Source organism: Panthera pardus, unplaced genomic scaffold, assembly GCF_024362965.1.
Source record: "Panthera pardus isolate Hobbes unplaced genomic scaffold, ASM2436296v1 HiC_scaffold_15, whole genome shotgun sequence".
NCBI classification, from domain to species: Eukaryota; Metazoa; Chordata; class Mammalia; order Carnivora; family Felidae; genus Panthera; species Panthera pardus.
The window spans coordinates 39,029,967-39,041,245 of NW_026526710.1; the positions used below are offsets into that span (position 1 = coordinate 39,029,967).

General features: G+C 38.3%; 1 long non-coding RNA gene across 1 annotated transcript; it reads right to left on the minus strand.

The window, feature by feature from the left end:
• Positions 1 to 4,381: 4,381 nt before the first annotated feature.
• On the minus strand, positions 4,382 to 10,926 carry LOC109248549 (uncharacterized). The gene is made up of 3 exons (XR_002072112.2): positions 10,725 to 10,926; positions 9,870 to 10,041; positions 4,382 to 4,508 (listed from the first exon to the last, which is right to left on the minus strand). It is a non-coding gene; the product is annotated as an uncharacterized LOC109248549 (long non-coding RNA).
• Positions 10,927 to 11,279: the final 353 nt, after the last annotated feature.

The following is an 11,279-nucleotide window of genomic DNA, read 5'->3' on the forward strand; positions in this document are numbered from 1 at the left end:
TCAAAAAATATGTAAATGTAAGACTAAAGTACAGTTGGTATAGATTGAGTTTATTCCACTAGAGGTCATTGTTTCATTTTTATGTGAAGAGAAATTGAAGAAAAAGCTGTTTGAACTGATTGCCATTATTAGCTATAAAGGAAGCACTGCAGTGAATAGAAAACAGACCAGACTGTGATACGCTTCCCTTGATCCTTTTCCCCAAGACAGTATATAGGATCTTAGTGTTTCTGCATTTTGCACATAAATGGTCTCTTAAAGCTTAAGGTTTTATATGTGAAAGTTTTCTTTTTTTTTTTTTTTTTTAATTTTTTTTTCAACGTTTTTTATTTATTTTTGGGACAGAGAGAGACAGAGCATGAACGGGGGAGGGGCAGAGAGAGAGGGAGACACAGAATCGGAAACAGGCTCCAGGCTCCGAGCCATCAGCCCAGAGCCTGACGCGGGGCTCGAACTCACGGACCGCGAGATCGTGACCTGGCTGAAGTCGGACGCTTAACCGACTGCGCCACCCAGGCGCCCCTTAATGAAATGTATTATGAGTTTAGAAAACCATAAGTGAAATAATAGAAAATTAAATTTCATAGCATGTTTTAATCTATTATGATTATGTTGGGTTATGCAGGATAGCTCAGTGTTTTGAAATGTATTGATAACAGGGGTGCCTGGGTGGCTCAGTCCATAGAGTGTCTGGCTCATGACTTCGGCTCAGATCATGGTCCCAGGGTCATGGGACTAAACCCCTCATCCCTGCTTGGGATTCTCTCTCTCCCTCTACCCATCTTCCCCCCACTCCCCCCACCCTTAAAAAAAGAGAAATGTATCAATATAGACAGCAAACAAAATCCACATAATTCTCTATAACAGATATCAGAATAATACTTAACAGTTGTTCCTGAAAACAAACTAAAAGATAATTCTTTAACATGATGAAGAAATTCTTAAGTCAATAGCAGACATTTTCCAGAGATACTCCAATTAAAATAGCAACAGAAAAGAATGTCTGGGGGTGCCTGGGTGGCTCAGTTGGGCGTCCAACTTTTGACTTTGACTCTGGTTCTCCTGGTTCGTGTTATTGAGCCCCACATCTGGCTCCTCACTGACAGCATGGTGCCTGCTTGGGATTCTCTCTCTTTCTCTGCCCCTCCCTTTTGCTCATGCTCTCTCTTTCTCTTTCTGTGTGTCTCTCAAAATAAAAACTTTATAAGGGAAAAAAAAAAAAGGATGCCTGATACTGGTCCTTGTTATGTAATGTGAAAATTCTCATGGGAATATTTACTAGTTTCTGTCTAGGAACATGGTAGTGTGCTATTTTTCTGAACACGTTTTTCAGTAAAGGTTTAAAGTTTTATTTCATATATCATGGATAAAGTTAGTATGTTAGTGATTCATTTTAGAAAAATAACACCAAAGTTTCTAGATGCAGTTGATTCTTATTACAGTAGTTCTGTTATAATAAAGTTGTGAAGAACTGAAATAGTGAATACTGACCATTGCTTCTAGGGAAAATGCAGGGCTAGGTTTCTTTGTGACACATTTTCATGAAAGGATTAGTACATAACCTTGGTTTATGTGTGTATCTATTTAAAGACTCTGTATTTAATATATATTGTTTCCCTTACATTGAATTCATGACCAACAGCATCGTAACTCATGCCTGAAGAAAACTCTTCTAACACGTGTCCTCCAAAAGGCAAAACTCTATGTCTGATGTGGGGCTTCAACTCACAACCCCGAGATGTAGTTACATGCTATACCGACTGAGCCAGCTAGGGGCCCCAAATCACAGCCTTGTGCTTAGGAGACAAGAGTACTAACTTAGGGGATTTTAAACAAAATTACAGAATAGAAAAAATGTGGCACTACACAGACCATGAAAAGGACATTTGTTTACAGTAAGAATTGAAACCAGGCAGAGTATTGCTTTGTTCACCCTCACCTGGGAACACTCATTTCAGGTGACAAAATGTTTTGCTGCTCTATGCATGTTCATGCATGACCAGGAAAGCACCATAAGTATTAATTTTGGAGTTACAAATAAATTTTAGCAAGTGACTTCCCCAATACAGAACCCGTGAATAATGAGGATTGACCATACTTAGAGCATTTTGTTAAGATTATACCAAAGTATTTTGTGTATCATTAGGTGTGTTTTACTATTTCTGAAATTGAAATGTTTCTTACATGGTGTAAATTCAGGTTTGGTATCAAACGTAAATCAAGTTTTTTTTTTCCTTGTAAAATAACAAGTGCAACTAAAAATAGATGTTTTATATTTGATGAACTACAGAAATTATAGTGTGATGTGTAAGACAAGTAGAACCCATGAGGTACTACGACCACTTTGTCTTTAAAATTTTTCCATGTTTTCTAGAACGTTTTCCCCTTTAAGGGCTTGGGAACGGGGACAACATTCCATTCTAGTTTTTTAGAAAATTCCTGAGTCAAAACCAAAACTAGTGCCATATTTCAGGGTAGGAAAGCCAGTGTAAAGATGTGAATTCCCTAATTTATAAGTTTAATGCAATTGTCCTGATGACTTTTTTAAGATTTTATTTTTAAGTAATCCCTACACCCAACATAGGGCTCAAATTAACCCTGAGATAAAGAGTCGCATGCTTTATTGACTGAGCCAGCCAGGTGCCCCTATCGTGGTGAATTTTAAATAACCTCTTTATTGATAGTGTATCAACTGATACATACTTAATGCTAATTCTGTGCCAGATTTTTCTTACTGTTTTATAGATCTAATGCAGTTGTCACAAAGGAATTTTTTTAGTGGACAGTACTATTATTTGTCAAATACCAGAGTGCTTAATCTGTGAGGCTCTATGCTAAGCCCTTTACATGTTACTTCTTTTAACCTTCAGATCAATTCTATGTAGCAGACAGTGTTTGCTGTTTTCAGAAAGAAACGTGTTAGGTCTTAGTTTTTAAACAATTTTAAAGTCGCATGGGTTTTTTTGTTTGTTTTTTGTTGTTTGTTTTTTAATTTACATTCAATTTAGCAAATAGTGCAACAGTGATTTCAGGAGTAGATTCCTTAATGCCCCTTACCCATTAGGCAATGCCCCTTACCCATTAGGCCATCCCCCTCCCACAACCCCTCCAGTAACCCTCTATTCTCCATATTTAAGTGTCTCTTATGTTTTGTCTCCCTCCCTGTTTTTATATTCTTTTTGCTTCCCTTCCCTTGTGTTCATGTGTTATAGGTCTTAAAGTCCTCATATAAGTAAGGTCATACGATATTTGTCTTTCTCTAATTTCGCTTAGCAGAATACCCTCTAGTTCCATCCACGTAGTTGCAAATGGCAAGATTTCATTCTTTTTGATTGCTGAGTAATACTCCATTGTATATATATACCACATCTTCTTTATCCATTCATCCATCAATGGACATTTGGTGTCTTTCCATACTTTGGCTATTGTTGATAGTGCTGCTATCATTGGGGTGCATGTGTCCCTTCAAAACAACATACCTGTATCCCTTGGATAAATACCTAGTAGTGCAATTGCTGGGTCGTAGGGTAGTTCTGTTTTTAGTTTTTTGAGGAACCTCTATACTGTTTGCCACAGTGGCTGCACTTATTTGCATTCCCACCAGCAGTGCAAAAGAGATAGTCTTTCTCCACATCTTTACCAGCATCTGTTGTTGCCTGAGTTGTTAATGTTAGCCATTCTGACAGGTGTGAGGTGGTATCTCATTGTGGTTTTGATTTGTATTTCCCTGATGATGAGTGATGTGGAGCATTTTTTCATGTGTTGGTTGGCCATCTGGATGTGTTCTTTGGAGAAGTGTCTATTGATGTCCATTTCTGCCCATTTCTTGACTGGATTATTTGTTTTTTGGGTGTTGAGTTTGATAAGTTCTCTGTAGATTTTGGATATTAACCCTTTATCTGATAGGTCGTTTGCAAATATCTCTACCATTCCATCGGTTGCCTTTTAGTTTTGCTGATTGTTTCCTTTGCTGTGCAGAAGCTCTATTTTGGTAAGGTCCCAATAGTTCATTTTTGCTTTTGTTTCTCTTGCCTCTGGAGACGTGTTGAGTAAGAAGTTGCTGCGGCCAAGATCAAAGAGGTTTTTGCCTGCTTTCTCCTCGAGGATTTTGATGGCTTCCTGTCTTACATTTAGGTTAAAGTACCATGGTTTTTTTTTTTTTTTTTCAACGTTTTTTTATTTATTTTTGGGACAGAGAGAGACAGAGCATGAACGGGGGAGGGGCAGAGAGAGAGAGGGAGACACAGAATCGGAAACAGGCTCCAGGCTCCGAGCCATCAGCCCAGAGCCTGACGCGGGGCTCGAACTCACGGACCGCGAGATCGTGACCTGGCTGAAGTCGGACGCTCAACCGACTGCGCCATCCAGGCGCCCCAAGTACCATGGTTTTTAATAGTAGAGTTGGAATTTAGATGCAAGTCTGTCCAAGAACCTTTGTTCTTGATTGGTGTATTGATTCTCATGTTCATTTTGAAGAATGAAGAGGCTGTAGGAGATACATCATTTTTCTAGGGGGGAAAAATGGAAAGAATGGGAGAACTTAACCTTATGAGATACCAAATATAAAATATTAAATAAGAAGAAATTATCTTGGTACTCATGTAATTTTCAGCCAGATTTCATTTTTGATCAAATAATTTTGTAATAGTGCTCATTGCTGGGAAAATAGAAGAGTGTGTCTAATAGTCATGGGAAGGAAATTGAAAAACTTTAAGCAGGTCGTGAAGTTATCTCAGAAGCCTTACATTTTCTTTCTGACTTTGATCCAGGATTCCATTTGAAAGCCCCAAGGAAAAAAAGTTGACATTTAGTCATAAAGATGTTCATCATATTAATTTTTTAATTGAAAAGGAAGCCCTGTATGTATAAAATTAGAGGAACAATTAAGTAAATTACTTGAAGAAATAGACCAGGAGTTACTGAACTTTATCTGTAAAGGGCCAGATAGTTAACATTCTAGGCTTTGAGGGCCATATGGTCTCTGTCTCAACTATACAGCTATAGGCAATAGGTGAATGAATGGGAATGGTTGTGTTCCAACAAAACTTTACGAAAAATGGGCAGAGGGCTGGATTTGGCTCACAGGCTGTAGTTTGCCAACCACTGAGATATATTATAAAGCTGTTGTAAAAGTGTTTTGGCAGTCCACTGACTGGGAAAATATACTTGCAAAGCATATGACCAATAAAGGATTAATATCTATAAAATCCTCCTTGAAATTAGTAAGGGAGACAGTCCAGTAGAAAAGTAAAGAATGTAGCCAATTCACATAAGAGGAAAGTTCAGTAAAATGTAGGGGGAAATGCCTAACATTCCTAGAATCAGAGAATGCAAAATTTAAAATGTGCTGCAGATTCACCCAAGGGGATATATTCAGGAAAGTGATAGTGTTTTTTGTAATAGTAAAATCGCTAACTAAATGTCCAACAGAAAAAGTTGTTAAATTGTTCATGTGTATAGTAAAATACATCAATGAAAATGAGCAAAGAATGCAAGTAGCAGAATACATATAGCTTGATGTCACCATATAAGAGGCATATAAACCTTTAAGGATGCTGACAAGTGGTGAAGTTTTAGAAATGTGCACACAAAAAAATGCACGAGAATGATCGAGAAGTTCAAGGGAGCAATCACCTCAAATGGAAGGAAGGAGGGGAGTGTGATAGTTTTAACTGGGTAATGTTCTGTTTCTTAACCTGCGTGATGGGTGACTTAGGTTGAAACATAGGAAATTGCCAATACTTAATTGTCTTGACCCATAAAAACATCACTTTCATATGGTTCATATTAGTATTTATGCATTTTTTGAAATGTTTATTTTGAAAGAGAGTGCAAGCAGGGGAGTTTGGGTGACAGGTATGGAAACCAGTAAAACCCTCTGCTCTGAGTTGTTCAAAAGGTCTGCATTTGTAGGTTTCTGGCCAGTTCTCATTTCTTCACTTCCTGGGCCAAACAGATCATCTATTCAGAGGCAACCTATGCTGTCATCCTCTTAATGCCTCTACCTTCCAAGTTTTACCCACTCTGCTACCTCTGGCTGCCTCTTTTAGCAACAGAAAAGCAAAAGACAATACCTTTCATTTCAGTTAAGTTGAAAGTGTACCAAGGTCAGTATTGACCTGTCTCTTGAAGTACAGAATGACAACAAGATGTTTGCAGTATTTGGAAATTGTGTTTGAATATGGTTATTTTTTATTAAATGTTAGAAGTCACATTCCTGAAGAATGTGGGGAAATGCCATTTGAGAATTGGCACTGGGGATCTATGGATGAATGACAATAAAAACCCATAGAATGTGGACCTCTAAGTAGTATTTCTTTCTGGGGATAACTTGTTGCAGTTGATAACTAAATTAGTTGACTGGGTGTATAAAAATTACATTTATGTCAGTGGTGGAACATACTTTGTAATTCAAGATAATATACCAGAATAGATGATTCTAAGTAATTTTACGGTAACCTTTTCCATTAGATGCTAAGCCTTATTTTTTCTGAAACTTTATTTTTAAGTCTTTGAATATGCTTGAATTGTTACATTTGGGTTTTCTTTTTCTTTCTTTCTTTCTTTCTTTCTTTCTTTCTTTCTTTCTTTCTTTCTTTCTTTCTTTCTTTCTTTCTTTCTTTCTTTCAAGAAAGAGCATGCATGCATGGCAAGAATATTAAGCAGGCTTTATGCTCTGCGTGGAGCCTGACACGGGGCTCAATCCCAGAGCCTGATGCAGGACTTGATACCACGACCTTGGGATCATGACCTGAGCTAAAATCAGGAGTCGAACTCTCAACCAGCTGAGCCACCCAGGCACCCCTGGCTGTTCTTTCAATAAACAGCTTTATGGAGATGTAATTCACATATCATACAATTTACCCATTGAAAGTTTGCAATTCAGTGACTTTTAGTTTATTTACAGGGCTGTGCATCCATCACTGCATTTCATTACCCACTCCCTCCCCCCCCAAAAAAAAAAATCCCATCTCCTTACCTATCAAGCCTCCAATCTCCCCTTGTCCACCTCTAACCTTGGTAACCACCAATCTGCTTTTTGTCTCTCTAAATTTGCCTATTCTGGACGTTTTGTATAAATGGAATAATAATGTCTGGTCCTTTGGGACTGACTTCTTTGACTTGGCATCATATTTTCAAGGTTCATCCAAGTTGTAGCATGTGTCAGCACTTCATTTATTTTTATTGCTGAATAATATCCCATGATATGAATATACATTTTCTTTATAGTTCATCAGTTGACAAACATTTTGGTTATTTCTGTTTTGGGCTGTTGGGAGTAATACTGCTATGAACATTCATGTCCAAGTTTCTGTGAACATGTTTTCAACTTTCTTGTGTATACACCTAGGAATGGAACTATTGGATTGTATCGTAATTATGTTTAACATTTTGAGAAACCGCTAGACTATTTTCCAAAGTGGCTGTAACATTTGACATTCCCATCAACAACATATAAAATGTATAAAAGTTCTAATTTTTTCTGGGGCGCCTGGGTGGCTTGGTTGGTTAAGAGCTTGATTTCGGCTCAGGTCACGATCTCACATTTCGTGGGACTGAGTTCTGGGTCATGACAGCTGGAACCTGGTTGGGATTCTCTCTCTCCCTATCTCTCTGCCTGATCCCCATGCTCACTCTTGCTTTCTCTCTCACAAAATAAATAAATTAACTTAAAAATAACAATAAATGTCAGTCGGCATTTAAAAAACACTTTCCAATTTCCACAGCATCACCAGCACTTAATTAAGATCCTTGGATAATTATTATTTTTAATATTAATATCTTAATTTTTTATCCTGTGTTGCCATAACAATGGGAGACACAGTATTCATATTGTGCCAAATTAAAGAGACTAAACACTACCTGCCGGCTTTGAATGGCAATTTTTCTCTCCAAGAACATTGCTACATTTTAAAACATGACAATCATATTAAAGTCACTGTAAGACATTTCCACCTGCATAAAATGAGGCTCAAGAAAATTAAACATCAATTAGCTTTTTACCTACATCTACCTCAAGAGGACTCCAGTGAAGACCACACTAGGTAGGCCTGTCCCTGGGAGAGGACGTGAGAAGACCTCCAGTATCTTGATGACTGAAATACAATTTCAACAAGCTGTATGTTTTCAAGAACAAAGACCTCCCTGTAAGCTCGTGTTCCAAATCACTGCCATAGTCTCATAATAATTGCCTCTTGTCGACTGGCTGTTCACTACAAACAGTCTTCATAGTGACAAAGCTGGGCATTTGAGGGAGAGGGCTGTCCCTGAGCCTTTCACTCTGGGGAACCTCTTAGGTTAATTTCAGTCATCTGGGGAAAAAACAAAACAAAACAAAACAAAACCCAAAACAACAACAAAACAGCCTTTCCACAAAAAGGAAATGTTTTCATTCTAGAAACCAAAGTAAAAATAAAATATAGGAAGGCAACTGACAAGGATTTCTAAGACGAGCTTCAGATTTCTTTGTGTCTTGATCCATGGGCAGTTTAATGGTCATTCAGCAGCTACCTTCCGCACCCCCACCCCCACCCCGTGGTACCCAAGAGCTTTAAATCAGGGAGGAGATTTTGCAATTTCAATGAGGATATTTTGTTTCCATTGTCAGACTGATCTATAGTTCTGCATAATCTGAATCTGGGTTCTACTCTGCAGTTTAAGATGTGAGCCAGGGGCCTGGCATTTGTCTTCATTGTGTTCCCCCAATAACTTCATAATTAAAGCATTTGATGATTGTTTTTGTTTCTTCTTGCTGGCAATGATGTACATCATGTGAGGAATTGGGCTATTCATGTGCTTGCAGGTTAAAGGAAACCAATAAACTTTTGGGGGAACCTTATTAGGATTTTCCAAAGAAACAGAACCAATAGGAGATACACATAAAAAGGGATTTATTTTACTGAATTGGCTCACACAGTTATGGAGGCTGAGAAGTTCTAACAACAGCCGCCTGCAAGCTGGAGACCCAAGAAAGCCAGTGGTGTAGTTACAATCTGAACCCAAAGTTCTGAGAACCACTGGTGCGAGCCCAAATCCAAAGGCTGAGGAACTCGGAAAGCGGTGGTGTAAGTTCCAGTCTGAGGGCAGAAGACCTATGTTTAGCCCAATCTGAAAGAGTAAATTCTTGCTTCCCCCACCTTCTTTTCAGGCCCCCAATGGCTTGGGTGATGTCCACACAAATTGGGCTGAGCAATCTGCTTTAGTCAGTTGCTAATCTCATCCAAAAAAAAAAACACCTTCATAGATACACCCAGAAATAATGTTCATCCCGTGACCCATTCAAGTTGACACGTAAAATTAACCATCACAGGGACCAATTCTTTACATCTTCTATCTTGATCATCTTCTGTCACTTGCTTATCTACATCTTACCACAGTCACCTTCACCTCTGATCTAGTTTCTTCCACCCACTAAACTGCAATCTTCCCTTTCAGAGTATCTTCTATGTATATTTACACATTTTTTGTGTAACATTGACAATCTCTGTGTGTAGATGCTTTGTTGGCAACCAACCGAGAAAAAGCAAACATTCTGCTAAGAACATATTGTACTTCAATGAGAAGCATGTTTATTTAGACCAAGGTCTTTCTGGATGATTATTTATTTTGGATTTATTGTGGATTATATTTCAGTAAGAAATAATATGCTTGTGTTTCCCATTCATACTTTTATCACAGGTTCCTAATCTTTACTAAATATTCTCATAAAATGACAACTCTCGGGACATTCATGAAAATTGTTAACCTAAAAGTTATCTTTCACACAGGGGCAACATGTCTGTCTCTTTCCACATTCCTGCTTGAGCCCATAAAATAGAACAGAGCTTATAAAATATTAAGGGTCACAGAGCTTTGGTCATTTTGCTTACCCCACTTTCCAAGGAATCCTGGGTTGTATTGGCATTCCCCAGGAACATCTGCTAAAAGGCAGGCATGGAGGTTCTCCACACCATGTGGCTTTCTGTTTTGCATATGATTCACAAATTGGGTAAGTGTGCTCTGTGCATTTAATTTTTCCCGTAAACCTGTCCTAAAGTATACCTTGAAAGAAGAAAGGCATTCCAGTTTATCTTCCAATCCAAACTGTTCTTTGATGTAGTTTACCACTAACAAAGTAGATAATGTGACTCCACCTGTCTTAATCAATTTGATTCAAAACCCAGAGATGACACTTTTGAAACCCCAAAACATCAAAATATATAGATAGGATCCCAATAAATAAATTTGGTCACAAATTCCTGATGCATATTTGTGACATACATGCATACATACATCTATCTGTCTATGTAGGTTTGTGCTTTACTTAACGATGGATTGGGGGGCCTGCGTGGCTCGTTAGGCATCTAACGATTTCAACTCAGGTTGATTTCAACTGAGGTCATGATCTCACCATTCGAGAGATTGAGCCCCATGGTGGGCTCTTTGCTGGTGGCACAGAGCCTGCTTGGGATTCTCTCTCCCTCTCTCTGCCCCTCCCCCGCTTGCTTGCTGGCTCACCCTCTCTCTCAAAATACATAAATAAACATTTAAAAATATATTTAAGATATATTGAGGTCAATTATGAGCCAGAACATAGAAAATATAAAATTTTGGAGACCTCAGGTTAAATGGATTCTGTAGCATACACTGCTAGTCTCCCACACAATATCCGTTCTCTGCTCTTATCAACAGAACCCAATTTTGTTGGAAATAGAAATATGTCTATCTTTCAAAGCTTTATTTACCTGCCCATCCTGTACCTGGCCTTCCTCCCTGGATCACAGATGAGAGGACTGGAGATGTAGCAGCTATGTTTTATCAACGAGGAAAAGTCCAAGAAACCTAGACCCTGACATTCTTGATGTGTTGAGCCAATGCCAGCAACTTGTCTTTCTCTGAACTTTTTGTTCTGCGAGAAAAAAATACTTCTTTTGAATAAACTTTAGGAAGCTGATTTTTCTATTATCTGTTGCCAAATGCCAGTGGGTTCTTTTTTGTTTTTCTTTTTGTTAAGATTTTATTTTTAAGCAATCTCTATACCCAACGCAGGGCTCAAACTTATAACCGCAAGGTCAAGAGTCTCATGCTCTACTGACTGAGCCAGCCAGGTGCCCCCAATGAGTTCTAAGAAAAGAGCACTTAACCGCTGTGCTATAATATTATTCCTGCCCATCTTGTTTGTTCAGCTACCTTGGTAGGGATAAGATGAACCATTAAGATAATGATTCTTTGTGTGTACTATTAAAGGTTTAAATCAAGTTTTGCCAGCCTTCAAATATGTGTCAAAGAGCACATGAGCT